The sequence below is a fragment of the Camelus bactrianus genome, chromosome 2 (assembly GCF_048773025.1).
Source record: "Camelus bactrianus isolate YW-2024 breed Bactrian camel chromosome 2, ASM4877302v1, whole genome shotgun sequence".
NCBI lineage: Eukaryota > Metazoa > Chordata > Mammalia > Artiodactyla > Camelidae > Camelus > Camelus bactrianus.
The window spans coordinates 33,635,929-33,662,213 of NC_133540.1; the positions used below are offsets into that span (position 1 = coordinate 33,635,929).

The 26,285-nt window shown below is 38.2% G+C and overlaps 1 protein-coding gene across 2 annotated transcripts in view; it reads right to left on the reverse strand.

Annotated features, from left to right (window-relative positions):
• The window catches only part of HHIP (hedgehog interacting protein), a 92,837-nt gene that overhangs the window by 37,537 nt on the left and 29,015 nt on the right, over positions 1-26,285 (reverse strand). The window lies entirely within an intron of this gene.

The following is a 26,285-nucleotide window of genomic DNA, read 5'->3' on the forward strand; positions in this document are numbered from 1 at the left end:
CTCTTTAAGGGTTGGAAGGAGACAATTGCGTCGCACGGTTATCTATGAGTACACCACTTTTGTCGAGTGATTTGTGTATGGAATCTGGGGGAGCTCGGAAGACAAGTTTAAGTGCTGTGAAGAATTCTTTGCTGGGTTACTAGGTTGCTTGCAGTTCACAGAAGACAAATAAAAAGGTTCGTAATCAGCAGTCACTTCCAATCCAAGTCTCCAAAACCTAAAACACAGTGTGGGCTGCCAACTCCCACTGTCTTGGCAATATGTTTAGAAAACAGTTAAATTGCTTGTGTAATATGTAAACCTTTGTTTTACCCTGGAGGCAGCTACATCAGTTGTCACGACCATGGTGGTCTGCTCGTCATAGCAAGGTAATAAGCAGCCTTGGCCCTATCTACATAGAAATGAGGTATTTTTACATGTCTCCCTTCCCTGGATAGAGTTTTTCTTTACAGAAAGAGGGAGAAATGAGAAGTGAGCTAAAAGCCAGGGCTGGGATGGGGGTGGGAGAAATACTCAAAAGGAAAGGGGACACTTGGAAATAAAAGAAAAATCCCAAACAAATTTCTTTTGTTATTATATGAATGTCAAGAATTGTATACATTAGGCATGCCAAATGCTGTAACAATTAAAACATCATCATGTTTCTTAAATAGAAAGGCATTTTATCTTTATTTTCTGCTAATTCAGCTTGAGGAAACTCAATATGGTCTCGGCATTTGTTTTATCCCACAAGTAGTCTAGGAATTTCTATAATGAAATCAAAGTATCTAAAATTATCTAGATCAGAGACTTCAAGTTCATGTGCTAGTAAGCCAGGGAGCCCTTTCTCTGTAGCCTGACGGGCTATACACAGTGGAGAAAAATGTGACAGAAACTGAATGTTACAATTGTCACTAGGACATCACCTTCCACACCCTATTCCACTAAACATCACAACATCTCCTATGGTGAACAGCTGTCAGTCACTCCTCGGAAGAGTTAGAGGACAAATAAATCTCTAATACTGTAACTTCTTTACAAGGTCATGCTCAATCATGGACGCACTCTCCGGCCTTTGTCCCCTGGAAGAGCATGTGTTACTAGCAAAGCACAGAACTGTTTGTAGTTTGTGTGCTACATGGATTTGTGAATTTACAGTTTTAGGCATAAAATCGGGCTTTTAATAAACATAGTTTTAATTCCTGGATTAGAGAAAAACTCCTTCAAATGCATGCCATCCAAAGCAGAAACATTCAGACTTTAAGAGAGTATAAATAATAAAGTGGATGCAAAGATCCCAGAACTACCAGATGATTCTTCATACTAATCTAAAAAGTCAGCCTCTTCATTTGCAATATCACCATATGCTTAATTTTAATTTTAGGCAAAGGAACAATCTCACTGAAGGGTAAGGCTCTCTGACTGTGATTTATGAATAAGCCTCTGTTTTTTGGATTGTCTTGCTACGACGATTTTAACATTGGCTCGACGTTGCTGTTTTTCTTCTTCTATCTTCATTAAACAAATATCTCTTGCCTTTCTGATGAGACGTAGAAAGCAGGGATGTGTAAGTAAGATTCGGTCATAGAAAAGCCCCTGCATGTCTAAACCTCCTTGATGGATGTATAAGGAGGCCCTGGGGGGTTCGGGTGGGGATTTAGTTCGTGATTAATTCTCCTTCCGCACATATTTCCCCCTAAATCTGTGAATGCAGGGTAAGTACAGCACGCCCACTTCACAAAAGTTTGTGTTCCCTTATAAGAAGCTTTTGTTGAAAGTAGGTCTTTTGTAGCTTTTAATCAAATCATCTGAAAGACAGTTTGAGCTGGAAAGCAACATGGTTTAAAACTGTGCTGGCTGGTTTTTCGGGAATTAGGAATGTAGGATTCACGCACAAGAGAAAGATGGACGGGCAAAGGGATTTAAATAAATCCCCAAGTGATGGAAGTTCACCTTAGAGATGTCCTTATTGTGTGAATGTTTTGGGGGGGGCACCACTGACTTCTAATAAAGTGCCAAATATAGAAAGAGAGTGAGACATTTGAATGACAAGAAAATAAATCAAGAAAGCCATTTAAAAAATGTCAATAATCCTGAATTTTTCAGGTTATAGGATTTACATTTGTTTAATCATTACATATGATTTCATGTTTTTAAAGTCAACTTCTAGGTGCAAAGTAGTGTTGTGGGGGGTTTAGACACATGACTAATTACTTTTAAGTCATTTCAGAGAAATACTCTCATAACTATATTGAGGACAAAATTTAATGTTTTATGTAAATATCCTAGAGTGTCTCTCGAAACTAGCTTTTAAAATTATCTAGGATAACACAACTCCTAAATGTTCAGAGACTGGGAAAGAGACATGTATGACTGCTGTCAGGAGATTAAAATATTAGTAGGCTCACATAGCTTGAATTAGCCTTCAGAGTTACGCTGTCCATTCAAAGTATGTTACTGACCAATCACAAGCATGGAGAATACGTCGATTGGGTGTTTAAGCCTTAACTTTGGAGCAGGGTCAGAGGCCACACTGCCAGAAACACCACGAGACATCTGACGCTTCTAGGTCCTCTATGGTTGCTTCAAGCATCGTCTTCATCGGCATCAGAGCCGGGGTGTTGGCCCCTGGAGGCAGGACGGAAGCCAGCAGCCCAGCTCTCCCAGGCTCAGCAAGAAGCCCTTGTGTCGATGTTACTGACTTTCCCCTTCCTCCTTCCCCTCATTATGTGTAGCCTGATGGAATTAAAACCATGCAGCCTTCCAGAAATGTCAAATTATTGAACTGTTTCTGGTGAGCATCTGGGGAGAAGGAACCTCTAGTGATTAATTAGTTCAGCCAAGCTGGTTAAAAAGGGAGAAAAACATATTTGTAGAATGGCAAAGGAAGACCCGTGGTGCGGGGAGCCACACCTTTCAAAACGACAGTGACTTCTAACAGCATAGTTTTGAAAACTGTTAACTCAATGTCCAAAATATTTTATCCTTCCCCATGTGAAAAGCAGCAATGTGTCCAAACTATTCACATTATACTTTGTACTTCATTACTGATAAGAAACCCTTTGTGTATACCTTATGCTTCTAGGAGCACACATCACTACTAGAACCAAATGGGCAACAAGTAATTTATAAGCGAGATGTCAGGGTTTCCTCTGTTTGGGTAATTTTTTTTTCCCCCCAAGCTCACTGATTGAACTCTCATCTGAGCATCTTCAGAGGCTACAACGAGCTTCTCCCTTTGTCCCTTCCCCTTGCTCAGTCCTCCCAGTACCACATCAACTTCTGGACAGACCCTCACCAAGCACCAATGACTCCTCAAAATCAGGTAGTCGAATGATTTGAAGATAATATCTCTATACACTTTGGAGCCTTGAGATTAACCCATGTTTCAGAATAAATCATAAAACCCTCCTTAGGGACTTTGAATAAGTAGTTCACTGCCATTCTGATTATCATTCAGCTCTCAGGAACAATTTCACACAGTCAGCAGAAAAGAGACAAAACCCCAAACAAAGAGGATCAATGACTTTCGTGTAAATCCTAGATCAGATCTAGTCCCATAGTTTTGAGGTAAACTCCTCCCCGGTGAGCACCTCAAAGTTCTAACCAATTGACTAAGGAAGATTCTTTGAAGGAAATGAAGCATCTGTTGAAAAAGACAGGTAGTCATAAAATGATTGTGACAGAAAGAATTCTTTTTCTTTTTTAAGAGAACTTGTGGGGCATGGTCTTTCATGATGGTATTTTAAAGAAAACATTAACTTCATACTTTCAATGTGGTTAAAGTTAATTTTTTCTGATTTCCAACTTATTTAAAATTTGTTTTAACATTTTATATTTGACAATTGACTTGTGCATTTTAGGAAACGGGACTGGACAGCACTGAACTGGAAGCACTGTTTCTCATTTTTGCATAGTTTTCTTGGTGACCATTTGGCAAGTGACTAGGTTCAAGTTCAGCAGTGTACCCAACGGGCCTACGGCAATGAAACAGAAAGCCAGGGAATGTAAATTAAACAACACACTGCTGAGTTCAAGATATTCCTTGATACTGCCTTGACAAAAATTTTTGTATTTAACATTCATTCGACAAATATTTATTGAATGCCTACTACGCGTTAGACCTTGTACTTGGCACCAGGGATAAGATAATCAATAAAAATGAATTCCTGCCCTCCAGGAATTTTTGCATGGAAGCAGATAACAAAGTAAGTTTTTAGTTGTTTCACCCCCCTCCTACTTTCTTATGATGCTGATTTGGGGTTTTGTGGAGGGGGATCTTAAACAGTGCTGTGCTATTAGAAATACGCAGGGCCCAAAATACAAGTATTAAAGAGAATAAACACATGTTCTGGGTAACTTCCGACACAAAGGTTAATTAGTATATTATCACTGAGCTTTCTCTACTGTAAAACATGATGGGAAAAAGAAAAAAAGCTTGGTTTTATAACAGATAAATTACATGAAAATTAGGCAGAGTTTCTGCTAACACAAGACCACCTTCTAACTTAACTTACATACACGCCCCAGGCACACAGGTGTGAAGACCTCCAGCAGAACTGTTGTTCTCTTAATAACGAAAGGGCTTCTAAGGATTAACATAAGAACCGAGGGGTGGTATTTTTAATTCTCTATAAAGTCTATACTTTTATTATAAGGCAGGTTATGGCATTTCCTTTGTTAATTGTGATCCAAATGTCTATGTTTTGCTAGCACGTGTCAGGAAAGGAGCAAGAGGACTTGGAGACCAGTGTGGACCACTCAAGCAAACCTGTGCTTCTGAGACCGGAACCTTTCGCTGTTCAGACAAGAGAAATAAATTTGTCTGAGAATTGTTAATTCAAACAGAACATCAGGTGTCTTCGTTTTCTATTGTTGCTGTAAAAAAAAATCACCACAAACACAGTGGCTTGAAACAACACAAATCTATTATCTTAAAATCTGTAGGTTAGACTACAGCATGGGTCTCACCTGGCTAAAATAAATGTGTCTGCAGAGCTGGGCTGCTTTCTGGAGGCTCTAGGGCATAATCCACTTCCTTTCCCTTTCCAGTTTCAAGAAGCCATGTGGCATCCTTGGTTGGTGCCCTCTACCCTCCATCTTCAAAGCTGGTTATGGTAGGCTGAATCCTCATAATCTCATCGCTCTGACCTTCTCTGCCCCATCGTCCACTTTTAAGACTTTGTGATGATACTGAACTCATCTAGATAATCCAGTGTAATTTGAATTCCCCTTTGCCAGGTAAAGTAACATAATCACAGGTTCTGGAGATTAGGTTGAGGACATCTTTTGGGAAAGAGCATTACTCTTTTTTGGTCTACTACATGTCTACTTTAATCTGTGTTTTAAAAGGATCCAAAGCACTGATGCCTTGAACCATCTTGGCCATGCCCTACTGTGAGTGCCCTGAAAGAGGAGACTGGTGAAGTTCACCCACAAATTCATAAAGAGATACTTAGGGAAAGCTCTCCCACAGCAATCACTCTCTCTTAGCTGTCCGTGTTGCAAGATCAACCAACACCCTTCGGAGTGAAGTGAAAGCACTTTTCAGAATTGAAGAGAAGGTGGAGACCATTAGATAACATGTGAGCATATATGAATTCAGTCAAGAGCAAAACTGTATTAATCCCAGGATGCAAAGAAGGAAAAATTTCAACATGAGCAAACTGTTTCTACTAACTGGAGGATTTTAATCTCACTAAAACTTATTTTGCTTAGTTCGTAAGTTTCAAAACACACTGTATAGTATTAATTTCTTCACAACACCTGGAAAAGACAGGAAGCAGTGCTTTTCAATAATTCCAAAAGTCTAATTTGGTCTCAGAAGAAGAGTCAATCCCCTGAGGACCCTGAGTTAGCTTATGGGAGGGGCTGCATGATTTGTTTCTGTGCTATAATGAAAAATAGACTTGGTCTTTGTCCCTGGTTTTTGGCACAGACCTCCTAAAACCACTGGAATTTCCTGAGTGACAGGAGTATCTTTTGTCCTTGCTAATGGTCAATCTCACCTGAGTTTATGCTAAAGAAGTGATTCTTGGTGGACCGTCAGATACCTTCAGGAAGGGGGCTGGTGCCAGAGGAACCAACAAAGGTAATTAAAGGATGAGTACTTTCAGTCCCACCCTCCAACCTCCAGGGAGGAGAGAGGGACTGGAGGTTGAGTTCAATCACCAATGGCTATGATGGAATCAATCATATCTACTTAATGAAGCCTCCATGAAACCTTAAATGATGGCATTTGGAGAGCTTCCAGGTTGGCCAACACACTGAGGTGCTGGAGGGTGGCATGCCCAGAGAGGGCATGGAAGCTCCACGTCCCCCCAGCCCCATGCCTTTCCCTATGTGTCTCTTCCGCCCTCTGACTGATCCTGAGCTGAAGCTTTCATAATAAACCAGTAATAGTAAGTAAAGCAGCTTCCTGAGTTCTGTGAGCTGTTCTATGAGTGACTAAGTTTGCGGGGGAGCTGGTAAGAACCCCTGAATTTGTAGTCATTTGGGCAGAAATGTGCGAAGCCAGTGCTTGGAACAGAGATAGTCTTGTGGGACTGAGCTCTTAATCCATGGGGTCAAGGTTAACTCCAGGGAGTTAGTGTCAGAATGGAACTGAATTGTTGAACACCCACTTGGTGTTGGAGAATTGGTTGCTGTGAGAAAAAACAAAACAAAACAAAACAAAAAACCCCAACTCTGTCATCTGGTATCAGAAGACATTCCAGAAAAAATCTGAGAGGTTCTTTAGCTCATCCTCCTCTCTAGGGAGAAGGTCATGGTCAACTCTATCGAAGAAGTTGAAGTTATAATTGGAATAATTTGGTACTCACACAAATTTTACTTTGGAAATCAACATTTTTATAAAATATCTTGTGCCATTTTATTATTCACTCTTTCGGCTTTTCTTCCCTTCACTGTACTCTGAGCATGAAAGCAGCCACAATACACTAAGACCCTATCACATATGGTACTAATTCTCCCCATTTCTTTAAAATTTCCTCTATTTTTCCAGATTTGGTTTTTCTTTTAGAGAAGTCTTTAACTTCCTTCAACTACTCTCTCGGTTTCCTGATGACTGAATGCTCTTCCAGGCACTGTCTTGTCCCTTCAAGGCCTCACTTCTGTCTAATAGTACTTCCCACTGCTCCTGTTCTCAAAGAAAGTATTTACAGCCTTCACGTGCTGGCAGGAGCCATGGCTACCCTGAGCACACTCCCCCCAAAGGGAGGTCTGTCCTTCGAATGAAGTTGGAGAGACGCTAGAAGATACACGGCAATTCAGAGTTTTTAGGATGTGTCTTAAGGGGAATATGATTTCTGCTGTGGACCAATTGGTCCATGTCAAATCTATGTTTAGGATTGCACATTTTATCTTCTGAAGGTATAGCAAATGCAAAAACAGACTAGAAAAGTACACATGAGAGGATGGAAGATAATCTAGATGCAGACCAGCTATCTCCAAGTCACAGTACCTTCTTCAACAATTCTCCTCCTCACTCTTTTCAAACATAAACAAAATAAATCAGTTACACTGGGTTTAAGTTCCAACCAACACAGAGGGAAGATACTAAAGGTGATTCTTTTCTAGAATTTACAGCTTCCCAGCTGCTTCTCATTCCATATACTAATGTTCTTTTGACATCTCCCGCCTACAGGGAAAAAAGTACACAGATATTCAGTTATATTTGTAAAAACTGTTACGGTCACACTATTTTATGTGTGGGTGTACACGATTTATTTTACACAAATTTTATGTTTGTCAGATGGAATCAACTTCCATATTTCTGTTTTTCCCTAAGTTTTTACCTGTTTGAACTGTGACCTCTAACCCAGTATGGCACATTACATGGTGGATTGGCTTGTCCCTTTTACACTGTCCATGCAGCAGTTAGCTGCAGTGGAACCTTTCCACGTGCTACCCGAGGAATCCCATATGCTCTCAGGGACTGGCCTGAGCACTAGGGACTATCTGATTCAGTGTGTGTCAAGAGTTAATAATACCTGTGACATCCCAAAGTTCAGTTCTCCAAAACATCTACTCTAAAAGAAAAGATGCTTCAAATTAAACTTAAAAATATTAAAACCAAAATGCATGAAACATCTATTTGAAATAATAATAAAATACTAAAGCTACAAAAAGTGTAAATTCCTCTTAGAAACAAAATTCTAAGAATTTTTTTCTATTTCTTACTTTTGTATCTATAAGAAATGATAGATGTTCACTAAACTTACTGTGGTCATCATTTCATGATGCTGTAACTTTAAACTTATGCATGCTGTATGTCAATTACATCTCAATAAAACCAGAAGAAAAAACACCCCCAAATCCTAGCACTCAACACTTTTTTGAAGAAGGAAATGTACAGGGGTGTTGGCAACACTTAGAGAAAGCAAACCTCTTATGCTGTATGTTTAGGGTACGTGAAAATAAATGAACAATAGTTTGACAAAAAACCAAGAGTATTCATGGAGTTAAAAATGAATAAAAATGATAATTAAAAAAGACTATGACTATACTAAACTCTTCTGTTACAAGCTACAGGTTTAATACTTGTTGGACCTTAGATTTTAAAAAGTGTCTATTTCCTGTATAACACAGGATATTCACTTTCTTGTAATAACCTATAGTGGAAAATAATCTGAAAAAAATTATATGTATATATATATATTTTGCTGTGTACCTGAAACTAACACACTATTATAAATCATCTATACTTCAACTAAAGAAAGAATGAAAGGAGAAAGAAAAGAAAGAAAAGAAAGAAAAGAAAGAAAGAAAGAAAACACATTTCTAGACTGAACTGTAAATGAGTGAAGTATTGGGCAGCTACATTGTTAGGCACAGCAAAATGTATGTAATTTATGTAATATGTAAATTAGGAACTAAACCAATTCTCCTCTAGACTATGAGCTTCTTTTTTTTTTTTTTTTAAATAGCATTACTCTTTTTTGTTGTATTATTTATTCTACTTTGGTGGAGGGGGATAATTAAGCTTTGTTTATTTTTAGGAAGTACTAGGGATTGATTCCAGGATCTCATGCATGCTAAGGATGAGCTCTACTGCTTGAGCTATACCCTCCCTAACTGTGAGCTTCTTAAGGGCAGGGACCTTATCTTGGCATTTCTAGTGTCTTAGAAAGTATCTCATCTATGCCAGTGGAAGCCTTATCATAAAAGGTAACATGTATTGAGCTCTTACTTTATACCAGAGACCATGCTAAGTAATTTGCAAGCATTATATTGTTTAAACTGTATACCTTTATAAAGCTTAATACTATTTTATTATTATCTTTATTTTCTGGATTAGAGACACAGATGCATGGAAGATTTGAGTAACCTGCCCAAAATGTACAACCGGAAGTCACAAAGTAAAGATCATCTGATTGGAGGAAAAATAACGTCAACAATACTGTTCCACCGCCGCCCTCCAAATAGTTCCGAAAGGAAGACATGAACAAACACAAAACTGATTGTATTCCCTCATCAGCACCCATTGTTCATGGACTGAGGCAGTATTGAAACAGTCTTGCTTAAGTTTACAAAGCTCTGCAGGAGAATAAAATGAAGCTTATACATCAGTTATTTTAACACAACGGTTAATTTAGGCTTTAGGGCCATTGATAAACCGACTATCTGAAAAATAAAAATCCTGGCTTGTGTACATTTCCGCGGTGTAAATACTCTCACCATGGCCGATTTCAAACTGGCAACTTAATATCTCTGACTTCGGTGTGAGAAGGAGGAGCACAGTTAGCGCTGGCAAACCCCGGACCACCACTGAGAAGCATTTCTACTCTCCTTCACACCTCTTTTATCACACCTCCCTCCCGCAGTGTGGCGCTCTTATCTTTTCTCTCTTGCTTTACAATTCTATCAGACCTGTTCCTTTCAATGTAAAGCACCCAAATCTTTTTGTGAATTAGACAGGGGTTCAAAATAATTAAATAAATCATTAATTAAAGAGACGAAAGAGTTTTTTTTTTTTTTAAACTGGATTTTAGATGAAACAATACATGAAAACTAGTATACCACCAAAAAACAGAGTAGCACACTCAACAATCCTTTCGAGGCGTTTACCTGGTTATTTAATGTGATAGAGGCAAATGAAAACTCGGTAAATATTTTTTCTCCCTCTAATAAAGCCCCTCAGATAATCAAAGAAGACAACGAATGTAAAACCACTTTGTAAATTCCAACGTGCCATGTGAATGGAAGACATAGCTACTACAATGGACAGAGAGGCAAGAGCCAGCCTCAAATCTATCTGATCCATAAAATAGTAAGATTTGGGAAGGGAATGTGATTTTTGAAGTAGAGAATGTGTAGCCCTACATTTGAATCAGATGAGGAATGCATTTAAATTAAGTAGAGGAAGTATTATCTTGCCTGCTACCATCCGAAGAACTTTTGGACTTCAGAAAATTGCAGGCATGGAAAGGCACATTTATACTTATATTTAGCACCAGGCTTACCACATAGTTTTGATAAAGATCTGTCTATATCTTTTCAGCAGATTTAGATGGTATGTGTTACCAGTGGCTCCTTAATGAATGATTTCCAAGACGGGGTAATCTGAGTTTTTATTCCAGGATTGAAACATACATACTTGGCCACTGCAGAAATCTTTTTCTTTTTTAGTTAAAAAATATATGTATTTAGAGTTCATAGGCTCTAAAGTTAAACTAATTTCTTTAGTAAACAAATAAAAGGAAAGGGAGAAACAAATTCACCCAACATTTCTGTGATCTCCAATAATACTGATGACAAATCACAATATTTCCTTCCCACAAAAAACAAACTTTATGTGAAAACACACTTCCAAGATTTGTGATAGAAAAATACGCAACTTTGATATTGCCAAACAGCTGTGAAAATTACCTCAGAGCAATATGGACTGATATAACAGATACTTATATTAATTTTAAAAAGACACTGAGTTTAGAGTCAAATTTGAATATCCAGTTATGAACTAAGCAAAAATATAAGATTATCCAGAACATGTGAGAGTATATACATTCATTAAAAAAAATGCATATCCCCAAAGACTTGACGACACTGCAGAATAAAGTAAATATTTGTTTATGTTTAGGGGATTTCAGTTTTCCATTCTCTCACTCTCTCAAGGATTTCCTTAGGATCATTCTTAAAGTATAAATATTTTTAAAAAATTGTTAGGTTGACAAATATTGGGCAAACCTTGTTAGGAAGCAAATGATTCCTTTGGAAGAAGGAAGACGATTTAGAAAGTACCTTAACGCCTTCAAATTCCCAAAATGTATTTTACTTAATGGGTAAGAAATGTCCCTCATTTGACTCGCAGTTTGGAAATCTCTTTCTTAGAATGACTTGGTCTATAATAAAGAAAAATAATTTTTCATAGTTTATTAATAAAGGTCTAACAAAGTTAAGGACTATTAAGTTTTATAAGAATAAAAGTAAATTTTAAATAAAATTATTAGAAATATTAAATTTTCATACTGAAACAAAAGAAAGAAAATGGCCTCATAAGATTTCATTTACCATCCTTAAAGCTAAAATCTTTGAGGCACTAAGTCTGACACTTTATTTAAAACATTAAGCCCAGGAATATAAAGAATGCTTCCCTGATATTTTCACCTGACTTGTACCTTTGTAGTTTGAAAAATCTTTTTTCTCCTGCTGGAAAATGGAAGATTCAAGGTCCTTTCAATGACAGAAAAAAATCACAATATTAAGGATTAATGCTTAACTCTAGCTAAGGGTAAAAACTGTCTTAAATGAATTTGACCTGTTACTTTTATAAAGTTTGTTTTTTATGATGTGTGGCTAATATGGTGGTCATGCAGCTAAAAGCATTATCTTCACATCATTACATAGAAATATAACACTAGGATACTTGAGTTTTTTAGTCATGTTTCACTGCTCTATGCCATTATATATTTCCTATTGTTACTCTAAAGAAGAACTTAAACTGACTTATATGAGAACAAACATTAAAGAATTAAGTAAGATTATTGCCTTGAAGAGAAACCTTGAAAAAAATCCCAACTGTTTAGACCACCAAGGAACACTAATAAATTTAAGAAAATATGAGGTTTCCTCTCTGTGACTTCTCTTGAAAAGTTATGCAATAGATTGCTGCAACTTCAAGGTCATGTAAAAATTATGGTACTTTTGAAATTATTTTCTGAGTACAGTTTGTATGTGCATGATTTAGATGTCAATTAAACTTTGCCATTGACCAAGATCGCAAAACCAAATCTTTGAATCTCTGATATTTTCATGAATCACTACTTCACAAAATGATCAGATGCAGAATGCTAGCAACACAGCAACACTAAAAAATGTTCAATCTAAATTTTCATTTTTACATTAAAAAATCATTCTTATTCCAAAATGTCATTAGTTACAAATCAACATTGAGAAAACAAATGTTTGCTATGCCTCAGATATCCAAAGTAAGCAACTCTTTTTGAAATTTGATATAGTACATATTTATACTACTCTGAATAAAAGCAATTAATATATATTTCTGGGAAATGCATCTTTAATATTAAACTATGTGACAATTTAAAATATAAATTTCTTCAGTTTCATATTTTCTGTAATCAGGAAAGTATGATATTATTGCATTAAGATAGAATAAGTGTGGGAACTATATATTATAGATATCTGAAAAAACCTGAAGTCCAGATTAAAGATGTGAAAGTAATTGTAAAATAGGATTTATCAAAAAAGACTAAGGGAGGGCTTGGATTTCTTAATTTCAAAAAAAAAAAAATCTGAGAGCACATAACTTGCCTCAAATACATGAAGATTTGTTTTAAGGACAGTGTCTGTCTGTTCACCTTTTTCATAGAAGTTTCACCAGTAGGACAGTTTTCAGCGCAAAGGAAGCTCTGTTCCCTATAATTCTTAATATAATGGAAAGCATACTTTATGTATTTCTGGATAATATAATTTTGGATCAAAAGGCAGAATCTGTGGAAACTTCTGATAATTAAATTGCCTAAGATTGTATTCTTAGTTAACTTTGGGAAGAGCCAAACAAGAACAGAGTTTTCTAATACGGTTATAATTCAACATTTGTAGCAATGTGGACAAAACTGATGGAACGTTCATCGTCCCATTTTAATTCACAAAATCTCCAGGTAGAGATAAGTTCCTGGTTGTAAATCATAGGGCAAATGAGGTGTTTATAAAGGTTCCACTTTCTCGACTGCCAGCACCCACTTTCATCATCTATAACATCGTCAGCATCTATCCTCCCTCACTGCACAGCTCCCGCCCTCAGATTCCAGCATCCACTCCATCTTCAAGGGGTAAATATGGCGGGCCAGCTGCTCCCATGTCATGATGCATCACATTACTATTCATTTATGTCAAGAGGATGGGCTCAGGGATTTAGACTGCCTAGTTTTGCAATCTGGCTCCTCCACTTGCTAGCTTCTTGACATAAGAAAGTTACTTAGCTTCTCTTGTCCCAGTTGAACCACCTTCAAAATAGGGACATTTCCTGTCTCATAAGTTGTTGGGAGGTAGTTAACAGAGTGCAGAGTGGGCCCCGACGCACGACTGATGCTCAGCAAAAGTTGGCCAGTTGCTCTATGCCATGGCTGGGCTACCATGGTCTAGTTGGGGATAGGAACTTTGGACAAGTAAGCCTTCAAACAAATACATAATTGCATTTTGGGAAAGCATATTGGGAAAATCTAATTTAGACCAGGGGGTCAGGGAAAGCCTCTCTGAAGATGGACATTCAAGCTGAGACTTCGGGGGCCAGACAATGAGAAGAGAGAAAAATCCAAGGAAAGAAACAGCATCATCTCCCAGAGAGACACTTTATTAATATTGGGTATGATTCTTTGGGAGAAAAGAAATGCAACGGAAGAGTATAAAGGTGCACCCAACTCTCCCATTCTTGCCCTGATTGTGGAGAGTTTTGGAGATCTGAGGGCACAAGGTCAGCACAGTGAAATAAATGTGGGTTTTAAATTGGGAGCTGGATTTGAATCCGCTTTATGACTTATAGGCTATTTGACCTTGGGGAAGTAATTTAACACACTTGAACTTCAGGGTTTTTTTTTTTTCTTTTTCCTATTGTAAATGAATTATAACTTCTACTTTGTAACATTTCTTTTTTAGTGAAAAATGCACAAAATAAAAATTTTTATTTACTTTTAGTTACTCACTAATCAGCCCTTGTCTTCCTCATGGTGGGGGGCAGAGGGATGGACCAGTAGTTCACGTAGGCGGTAGGCACGGGGGTGCCATCCGTCAGCGGGAGGAAGGATTGAGACTTTAGGGTTCTATCCAGGGACGAATAAGCATTTATTCATTCATCAATTATCCTAACAGAGCTATAACCTCAAACCAAACGCCACTTTTGAAATATACCAGGCCAGCTCTAAAAGAAATGACAACTCAATTATCCTTTCTAAACACTCATAATTTTTCCATTTTGATAGGAAAATCTATTGTTTCTGTTTTGATGGTTTCAAGTGGAAAACAGTTGTCGCATAAAGTGTCTGATTTGTTTCTCATTTGATGGCATGTGTGACAAAGTGACTTCCAGGGTGAAGGCTCTGGAAGGGGCATTGCTGATGGCATTTGGTTTTCTCATGTGTGGCATCTGCAGTAAAGCTGTACACCAGAAACTAATACAACATTGTAAATCAACTATACTTCAATAAAAATAAATAAAATTGTTCTTTGATTTGTAGACTAATCCAAGCAGTAGTTTAGACAAAAATACAAGGTCATTACGTCCCATTACGAGTTTTAAGAAATTGTGTGCTTTGCTATTATGCTGTTTTTCATGACAAATGTGTAAAAGAGAACTGATGATAATTTAGTCGTCCTAGAATTACTTCCTAGGATTAATGTCACTAGAAAACATCAGGTAAAGCATTAAGGGATAACACTAGACAATTTGTTTTTCTTCATAACTAGTGGTCTAGAGCTTCAGAGCAAAAACACTAATAAAAGTCAGTCATCATTATGATGTCACTCTCATAATTTCCTTAGAAATAAACCAGCAAGTACAAAAAATATTTATAATGTACGACATCATCTATGTGCCTTTCCATTGCTTAAACTTTGGGTTATATTTAGTGAGGTTTCCTGTTTGTCATAAAGAACACCTTCTGGGTGAAATAAAATACATTAATAAAAGCCCCCTGAAGTCAAACTATCTTTGTGAATCGCACGTGTGCTGGCGAAGCTTAAACACTATGGACCGAGACGACTCTATGACCTAATCCAACAACTTGTAAAAAGATTTTTTTCATTTGTGTGACCCAAGCTCTTTGGAAAGTATTGATCTGTCCCTGAAATGGTTTAAGTAGCTAAAAGCAGCTCCCAAATGACATCCCCCTACTGGTGTGGCATGGGCCCTAGAAGGCATTTATAACACACCAAACTTGTTGGAGAAATGAGTGCCCTGATGATATTTATAGTTAAAGTTTTTTGGTGCTCTTACTTTAAACCCATAAAATGTCTACAGCCTTTTCCCACATCCAGTCTCCAAGTAATGATGACTTATGCAGAATAGGAGACAGGAAACTTGAGAAGTGTTGTCTGTATGAGAAACAATTCTCAGTTCTTCTATTCTTGCATATAACTTCTTAGATGATGCCCTTCCTCATTCATCCCATTCTGCAACTGTTTCATCTGGTGGAGTTAATTAATGTCTACCAGTTGACATATCTCTCTGACATTTAACATGCTCCCCAAGACATGTGTCTTTTGGACTACGAAGTGGACTTGGGAAAATAAAAGAACAAAAGAGCCTCAGGTTTCTTCAAATACATTAGAAGGGCCTAACGCTCCTCTATAAGTTCTAATATTTAGACTCCCCATTTGTTTTGGCAGAAAAATCAAACTCCCCATTCATCTAAGATAGAGAGAGCCTTATCTCATTCACAGGTGAGCCTTTTCCCCAAGACTTGCATGAATAATGCATATTCACCTGTTGGCTGCTTGGGACTTCAAAAAACAAAAACAAAAAAGACTCTCCAATTCTAAAGAAGGACATTTTGTCAACTGACATCAAACTGGGGCTCTTCCGGCAAGCCACTCTTAACTTCCTTTACAATCACAAAGCTCCAGGCCAAGTCGGGCTTAGCTTCTCTTTCTGCTTAACAAGCTGTTTCAAGGTTGACCCATACTTGGGAACAGAGGCTGACGGGAGCAGAAACATGATCTGAGTCTAGCTTTGTGTTAGTTTATTATGGAATGCTCACTGAAGACAGGATTGTTGGAGATCAGTGTTGATTCTGGAGCAAAAGGTCTTCAAATATTCACAGGTTGGTTTTTGGATGGTTATTTCACAATTACTAGAGTCAGACAGACGGGAATTTGAATCCTAGTTCTGTCAGTTACTAGATATACATCGTAGGAAGACTACTTAACTTTTCTGAACATGAGTTTTCTTATCTATAAAATAGGAATATTAATACCCAAATTATAAGAATATTAATAGTCATACCCAGAATTAAGGGTGGGGGGTGTATCTTAAAAAGTCTCTGAAATACAGTAAAACTTCAAAACAGCGTATCTGCTTCCCTCTCCAGTTAAAAGGTATATGCAAATGAAGTGAAAGGTATCAAACTTAACTTTGATAATGCTGAAACGGCCTAGAGGTCAATAGCAGAAAGATTCCGAAAACTTATTAGGCACCTGAAGCACCTAAAGTGCTAACTAGACCAAATGACTTTCATGGCTTCGTGGTGGGGGGGAAATGATGTGATGGATTGTTCCAAGAACGAAAACACAGAAGCACCAGTTTAGTCTGGGGCGACCCCACATAGAAAGAAAGAATTGGTTGGCTTCCCCTTTACCATTAAGGCTCACTGATTCTTGAGCATCTCTAATACATTTTCTTGATTCCTACTTGTAGGAGATTAAAATACCCGCCAAGAGGTTGGAAGAAATTAAGCATTAAGTTTATACTAGTTTACAGTCAATGCATTAATGTCTACTCTAAACCAAAGTACGTAGAAGACTGGTTGGAGAAGAGGTGGATTTGCCAGATACTACATTTAGTCCCTTGATTTGTTTGAGCAGCACCATCTGTGGGGTCATACTTTAAGTGAGTGGCAGCCCTTCCCCTCTACCACCAAAGCACCCTAATTTATATGCAAGCAATGTTTACTGCCATGTGGCTTTCCTGGGCAGGACACACGGATATTATTAGGATATCGAAGCAGTCATTGCATGGATGGCTGATGCCTAGACAGACAGACATAAGCAGGATTACCCACTACATCATTCAGTTGTAACCAATGAATGATAAGAGGACTGGCTGACTATCACAATACACGGAATGACAAAGCTGTGGTCTATTACCAAAGAATAGACCACCCTTGCCCTGAAGGCTTGATCATTTATTTCAAGCCAATCTGTCATGGAGCCTAAGAGATAAAGAGTGATGCCTTGAACAGGAACGATTTGGAAAGAAATCCAGGCTCAACATCTTTCTTTTCAGTGTTTCGGCTTTCATACGTATTCTGAGAAACCTTTTGTCCCTTTGACTGTTGAAGCCAGACTAAGGTCTTGTTGGGAAGATCCGACAGTCACACAAGCTCTTTGCTGAGTGCTGTGGCCTTAGAGGGAGCCAGCAAACAGCTCCAATTCTCGTTCCTTTGTCCCTCTCTTTCCATGCAGTCACTCACATCTTTAATAACATTTTAATAGTCTATACTAAGTCTATATCTTAAAGTGTAAGTTGTTATTAAAACTTTATTTCTAAGCACAATTTAATATGGATAAGGAAACAGCAAAAGCCCTCCTGATAATTCCTTTCAGGATCATTTCCTAATTTCCTTTTGTTTTCAACATTTTAAAAACATCTTTAATCCTCCATTTCTTCTCCCATCTGAACTCCAATAGCATATTTAATCCCAAGATACACTACTCTTTTGAAAGGTAATGACTTCATATACTCAGGATCACAAGATAACGAAATACTGTATTTTAACCAGCCCCTTTCCTTGAATCACTCTTATGCTGTTTCTGCTGATTTTTCTTTTTTTTTTTTTTTTCTTTTTTGACTTTGCAACATTTCCCCCAAAGACTGCTTCTGACTAATTTCCTGGCTCTGCAGAAATTCCTTTTCTTTCAGCCTGGTGTCATAATAATACTTCTCAGAGCCTCCAGGGAGGATCCTGAACTTAATTATATTATGGCCACTGTAATTTGGTGGGTCAGCCACACTTACTTCCTTAACCAATTCATATGCTACTGAGGGCTAAACCAAGAGTAACCTCTCTTTATGCTTCAGCAACAAGCTGTTCCAAGAAAGCCGTTGTTTATAGTATTGAGAAACTGTTCCTCCAAGCCACATCCCAGTGTAATGTTCAGTTGGCAAAAAGAAGGTTGTATGTTGTTCAGCAGGGCAATCGGCCTCATTCGACCACCCAAGAGGGCAGCAAAAATAAGTCACCTAGTAAAGGTGGTCTTTTATACAAAGGTCAAACAGAACTTTACTGGAAACTTTGGGTGGACTGGAAAGTCCTGGCTTAATATAGTGAGCTGCATAATTTACCACGTGCTCAAATTTTACTGTATAAGTAAAGCTTATTGTAAGATCAATGCATGCTTAATTATGCTTTAAAAAAAAAACCAACACTGATTAAAAATGAGTAAAAATAAAACAAGATGGTTTGTGCAAGATCTTCCTTCCTAATCCTGGACACAACTCTTCTTCCCCCCTTCTCTTTTTCCTCCTTCTTTTACTTGCCATTGTCTTTAGTGACAGCTACCTGCTTTCCTTGATGACTGAAAAGAGAAGATACTATGGAAGTGGGAGACAGAAAGGAGGCTCAGTCATCTGTTAATTTTATCAGGCACACATTACAAGTTCCTTGAAATTCTCTCAATTTTTCAAACAGTTTTTGTTCTTAATCATTTTGTTGCCATCCTTAAGGTCATTTTTATGTCTATTTTATGATAAACAGTTAATAATCAAACCTGGTATAATTAAGGAAATTTTATAATTTTAAAGTCAAAAAAGCTTCAGCCGACCTAGGTCCTAGTTTGCCGGACATAGTTCTGGCCTATGCTCTAATATAACTTTTCCTTTCACTCCCAAAGGTATCCCAGTTTGGAGGATAAATTAAGCAGCCACTCTTAATTTAATACCTACTTTAACAATTAAGCATGGGCAGAGGATGAAAATTTTTTAAATATACTTTTTGATGAAAATATCAGTCTTGTACAGCCAATGGTGCCAAAGTCTGGCATGTGGGAAGATGGCATCAGGATGGTTCCTGTCCCTCAGGAGCTTTTGGTCCACGTGGAGGGGCAATGTCAGTGTAAGGGGGTTTGTGCTACAGTGCAGGATGTAACTCATGAAGAGTGTTCCTGGGCTATTCTGTGTAGTGCACAGGTGCAGTAATATACAGGCAGACTGCGGAGCTATTGTGGGTTCAGTTCCAGACCACTGCAATTAAGCGAACATCACAATAAAGCAAATTACATGAATTTTGGGGTTTCCCAGTGCATATAAAAGTTATGTTTACACTATCCTGTAGTCTATTAAGTGTGCAATAGCATTCTAAAAAAACAACATATATACCTTAGCTTAAAAATATATTATTGCTAAAAATTGCTAACCATCATCTGAGCCTTCAGTAAGTTGTAGAAACATCAAAGATCACAGATTACCATAACAAACCTAATACTATGAAAAAGTTTGAAACATTGCAAGAACTACCCAAAAGTGACAGAGAAACAAGATGTGAGCAAATGCTGTTGGAAAAATGGCACCAAGAGGCTTGTTCCACGCGGGGTTGCTACAAACCTTCAATTTGTAAAAAATCTGCCAAATGCAATAAAATGAGGTCTGCCTATAAGGGCAATGCTGCACCATTAAAGGCAGAAAGTAGCAGAATATCCAGAGAGTCAAAACGGCGGATTGGGAGTTGAGATATGTGTACAAGTCCCAGGTGTGTCAGTGACTAACGGAAACCCTACCTAAGTCATTGTGGTATAAAGTTACAAAAACACAATCAAAAGCACCTAGGACACTTTCTCTTCACTGGTTCCAAATAGGGACTCTCAAAAATTGTTCTGTGTAATGATATCCTAAAAAATTCAAAGCTCTGGCAATATCAACCACAAACAAACTAGGATTCGAGATAAGGCTGAAATGTGCATTTAGAGAGTGCTAACTTTTTCAAGATATCCCTAATTTTGTTAAAATATCATTTGTAAATCACAGTCTAATGTCTTCAAAGATTTGAATCAATATAATTTCTAAGAGAGGAGTGCACTGAGAATAACTAATTGACCACTTAAATCCAGGGTCAATCAGCTTTATTTCTAATGGGTCAGACTGTAAATATTTAAGACTTTGAGGGCCGTAGAGTCTCTCTGTGGCAAGTAGTCAAGTTCACTGTTGTAGCACAAAGGTAGCCACAGATAATCTGTAAAGAAACGGTGTGGCTATGTTCCCATAAAACTTTATTTATAAAAACAGGTAGTGGGCCAGATTCAGTCTGCAGTTTGCCAACCCTTAATCTAAGTCATCACCACATAGCATGTCTTAAGTATACTTTACTCTGGCCCACAAGCTATATAAGATCCACATACATAGAAGCAGTTGGTATAATATATTACATGCTTCAAAGTTAATTACTTAACTATAATCTTAAATTCAATTTCCAAGAACCAACCATTGTAACCACAGTGATCTTTTGTTAATTCTTTAATTAGCGCCACAGTTTTTAAACCATGAATCAACTTTTATACTCAGAAATTCCTCATAAATATATCACTCATTATTCTTTATTTCTACTATAAAAAGGGGGGATAAATAAAGTAAATAGCACTTGTTCTGGTCATTTATACTCTGGGAGGATTGAGATTAGGAAGATATTTTATCTCTGTTCCATCTGATCCAAGTTTCTTCATTTTAAAGAGAGAATGAGGAACATAGGATTGCATTATCAATAGTCTAAGCAAATGAGTAAGATTTCAAAACTCTTGAACAAGACCATAAAATCCTACAATCTGACAAAATCTGATTCTGGAAGTTACTATTTTAATGTGGGCCAGATTACAAAACCAGAGATTTGTTTTCAGTGCCTAAACTCTCTCAGGTTCTGCCTTTCTTTTTCTCTCTCTGCCTAAAACAATTTTTTCTTCTCTGAACCCAAAGATTCTCAAGCTTTCTCACCACCAAGATCTGTATCTGAGAAAGGAGCTGAAATTTGTTCCCGCTAAACTAAAAAGACGGGTAAGGAGAAGAGCCATTTTTCTCAGGGTTATCTGAATTCTAACAGAGGTCAAGATCGTCAAAATTTGATGGATAATCTTTAAAAATATGTTTCACACATTCTTGCTATTTTAAATACAAATTTATCTTTTTCTTAACGTCTTAGTGTTCACCTTTGAAAACAAGATCTCCTCTGTATTTTGTTTTCACACGGGGAGATTTTTTTCCCGAAAAAAATTCTAATCATCAATAACATTGATGCTGCTGTTCCGTGTGTCTCCTTCTGAAATTCCACTTGATTGAAATTATCCTTGAGAAGAGATAATACTTTTATAACACTTTTTAATAATACTTTTATAATTATTTTATACTTTGATATTGGGGATGTTTTGAAAGAAACAAATCTAACCCATGGTGAACAGTAGGTGACAAGTAGTGCCATGCAGACCTGTGCTTTGTGTTCATGGAAAAGCACTACCTTTCCTTTGATGGAGAGCGCCTGAACAAGAGGCAGGTACTGTTACCCAGACATGAATCCGTTGGTTGTGCTGTCTGGCCTTCAGGGAATGTGCTGGTATGAAGTTGTTTCTGCCCCACAAATCTGCTCCTTTCCAGCTCCCACTATCAGTTTCCACTTCTCAATAAATCGGCCTCTGCTGTGCCCTCCTGTCCTCCGTCTTTCTAATCCACTGCTCACTGTCATTCAGAAACTTGAACCTTCTGGGAACACCAACTGCGAGATATCAGACTTGTTAAATAATGAAGATTAATTTGATACAATATAATTCGATGTCAGTATGGCTCTGTGCGGCTAACCAACCCCATACCAATTATTTCGCCTCTCCAGGCTCTAGTTTCCTGACTGAGGAATGGAGGAGCTAGGTTGAATGATTCCAAGGGTTCCTCCAACTTCGAAAACTTTGATGATTTTATGACTCAAGCATGTGGCACTTAGTAACAATTTTCTTAGAAGCTCAGAAGTCATTTTTGCTTAATTTTGCATTCCCAGCTCTGTCCCTAAAAGTTGATGTTGAACTCACTTGCCAGACAAATGAGACGCGAAAGCGCAGTGCTGTCATCTAAGAGGTCCACAGCCTCTCCTAGGAAATTGTGAAATCCAAAAAGCTTCCAAAAGCAAAAGCTTTTTAATAAGTTCTGTGCAAAATTTATTGCCAGCAAAACTAGACCTGAACTGCTGGGAAGAAGTTTACAGTCTTTATTCCACTCAGTTGGAATAGTCAGATGTTTTTCTGCAGATAGATTAATATATTTACTACCAGGTGCATCCCAGACCCCACCAGGGTTGTCAGATAAAACGCAAGACGTGAACCTTCTTGACTAAGTATAAATCTGAAAATCCCTGAATTCTGAAACTTACCTGGTCTCAAGGTTTCATATAAAGGATGGTAAGGGAGAGTGAACCTGACAGATTTCTAAGGATGACCTGAAATCTACAATATTTCAAACTTTGCATCTAAGAATAAATAGCGCTTGGCATGATTTACATGTTTTTCATGTACTTGCATGTACATTCTTTGAAAACTGGTAATTTTCAGCATGTACCTTTTAAATCATTAGTTAATCAACGTATTCAGTTACTAAGTAGTTCCCCATTCCCTGTTATGGATAAATAGAAAGTTTATGCATTTTAGCATTTTTTCAGATCAATACTGGGAACAGTGAGACAGCCTCATACGAAATAAACGAATAAGTAAATGAGGAGATGTTTGAACCTGCTTAGAAACTGTGGGATGCAAATCCAAAGGCCCCTATTTCCTTCTTCTTACTCTCTTTCTAATACTGTAAATCTCTATCTGAATGTTTGCAATCAATTCATTGTAATCCATCAATGTATTAAGACAGAATTTCTGGACTTTGCCCAGTTCCTCGGGCTCACATAGAAGAAGTTCATTAAACATTCCCTGAATGAATGAACCCATCAGTGAATGGATGACACCCTGATAGCCGCCTCCCCCATGTGGAGCAGAGCTGCATTATTTTTGCAGATCCATAAAATACAGAAAAAGTAGTCGGTAAGTTCCCACATAGAGACCTTCGGAAAACAGATTATTCCTCTGAGCTGGGTTCCACAGCTCTGTCGCCTTTTGGATCAAACAGAAAGTAGCTTTACTAACATCTTTGGTTAACAGTCCTCTGGCCGATCCCACCTGAACCTTCCATGCGTGAAAAGCCAGTTTCAAAGAAAAATACCTTCCCATCACTTGACATAATCACGTGGCAGAATGAAAAGTCTGACAAGAGGTCAGGGTGGGGAAATAAAGCAGAAGGGTCAAGTCACGGCAACTTTCTACATGAGCAAATTAATCGCTGCTTTCAGAAAGAATGGATATGACAGACAATGGTCTAACAAACGCTAAGGAAAACAAGTTCATTTCTTCAGTGAGGGATAGTGAGCTCATAGGCATGTTTTTGGGCAGAGAGAACAAAAAAGAAAGTCTGTCATATACTTACATAATACCATTCCTTTTTAAAACTCAGACATGTAAGACATAAACGAGTTTTTGTTTTCACTCGAAAGAAATTAACTTTTAATTTTTGAATGCTTATTGCAGGTAGTGAGCATTCATTTGAAGAACATGTTTAAATGTGACAAAGGTTTTCAATAAGAAAAGAAATAATTAATTTAAAGATTTTTCCTAATGTTAGAGATGAAAGTATACACATTCTTGGGTAGAGTCGGGATTTGTGCTTCTCAAACTTTCTCTTGCTTTCATTTAAGTGAATAAATAAGAACAGATTTTAATGTGCTTATTAAAAACTCAGCAAAGGCATACTAACAGACTTATGAGGATATTCAAAATCTAAAAAATGACAATATTACTCTTTAAGTAGTCTACAGCACATTAATCATACCATTATGACTAAAGACTAATTAAAACCTGTCACGCTTATTTACCAAAGTTAATTAAATTGCACAAAATGAGCTCAACATCATCGGAAAGCAAAGGGGAACTTTAGAGCCATAGGGTGAAAATATTCTAAAATTTTATGTACAAAAATATAAAACATTATCAGTAAATGTTTCATATTCCCTATTTAAGCGTTTTGAAGACCCCTACACGCTTCTGGGATTTTTGCAGGCTTGGATGCAAACTCTCCAGTGACTCACAAATAAATATGATTAATGGATAGAACTTAGTAGAAATTTTACAAAAGCCTTTCAAAAGCAGGGCAGGACTGTGGGTTGTGTAGATGTGTTTCTTACAGGGCCTCAGCTACCGGTTTTGGAGATGGATAATTTTCTGCAATTTAAAAACTAGGAAGTCAGTCTTTGGGGCCCCATTGTTTCTGCTGATTTTGCAATGCTTCCTGATGTGTATTTTATGAGTACATCAAATCTAGGTATCTTGGTCTACACGTCTTAAAAAGACGTGTAGACCTAAGCAAGAAACCAGTACTATGTGAACATTCAGAGACCACCACCTAATTAGGTATATTGGACCCACAGAAAGCTTTTGTTGGGTTGCTTTACAACCCTTGAAAGTCACTGAAATATGAGTCAGAGGAAAGCCTAGTAATGAGCAGCACAGGGAGGAAGCAAGACAAGACTGAGTACTAAGAGCCTGCTCTCATTTAATAAGCAGCCTCTTTTGCCCAGTGAGCCGCGGGTGCTGGTGCCGGGACTGCCCAGCGCTCATTCCCACCTCCGCTGGGAACAACGCTCCGATCTCCCTTGGGGCCTTACCCCTTCCTCACTCGGGGTTTAGCGCTTTGGATTATGCTGCTCTCTTCCCGCGGCTCCAGACACCAAGGGCAGGTGACCCAGGCAGCACACCGCGGGCCCTTGGCAGCCCTCGGGGGAGAGTAGCCCTCGTTGTCCTGGGCTTGCTAACCCGGGAGGGCGGAAGCCCGGAAAGGCCATCATCGGTGCCGCAGGAGGAAAGCCTGCCCAAGAACGGAGCCAGTGCAGGGGAGAGCAAAGCCAGGGGCTGTTTTTTCTTTTTTGATTAAGCCCGTTTGAATTGCGTTTCTGTTTTCCCTAGGATCTTCTCCCTTTGTGTTCATCTTTCAATTCTTTCTAGATCCATTTCTTAAGCTGCCTTGTCCTCCAGACGAGAAGCTCTCAGATCCCCTGCAAGGAGAAGCAGCCCGGAGAAGGCAGCTGGGACCCGAGGGCCTAACCTCTCACTGGGCGCCGGCCATAACCATCCTCGCTGTCTTCTGCAGAAAGAAACTCAGAATCCCTGCGTATATGAGACCCATTATGGGGACTGTCTCTCGCCTCAGTTTACATGTCTAGCCCCATCCTGATCTTTTATCCAGAGATAAACTATATTTAATCCAGAACTATATTTTATTTAGAGATAAACTATATTTAAGACATCCATGATGCTTCCTGCATGAAAGGCTCTTCCGTCTTTTCTGCCCATACCATTTAAGAGTTATTCCCAGGGGGTGGGTTATAGCTCAGTGGTAGAGCTTACCATATGTAAGTACCTGGGTTCAATCCCTAATGTCTCCATTAAAAGAAAAAAATAAGTTATTCCCTATGTGAGGCACCACCATCCTCAGATGGATGGAGTTCCCTGTTCTTTCCCCTGGGATCTTGGCTTAGACTCAGCTTAGACTTTGGGAATAGTGTGTACCAGGTCATTTATTCTGTCTCCTCTCCCTTGTTAACCAGAGTGTCTCATATCTATGTTGCTTTTCCTCCCACCAACCATTTGCTTCGGTCACAGCACTCTGATCTTCCTCTGGGGAACTACCTTCCACACTCCAGGTCCTGTGTTTTGGGTCAGGTTCCAGAAATGGCTCTAGAGATGGGCCCTGCTCAGTACCCAGCACACAGGAATGTCTCCTAGTCCATGTTCAGTGATAATAGCAAGACTCCAGGCAAGAAAAAAGTAGAACAGGCTGTAATGATTAAAATGTCAAGATACTTCCTGGTAGAATTTTTGAGAAAACAAAACCAAAACCAAACACACACACAAACCAAAAAACCCCCTAGCCATATTTAAGTAGGAGCACACAGAATGACAACCAAGTCCTTTTGGTAGGATTAAAACAAGCAAACAGCCTAAGATAGTTTGAATATTCGTATCTTCATGGGTCATTTATTGTATTCTAGGCATTGCTTCCCAATTCGTGTCACAAT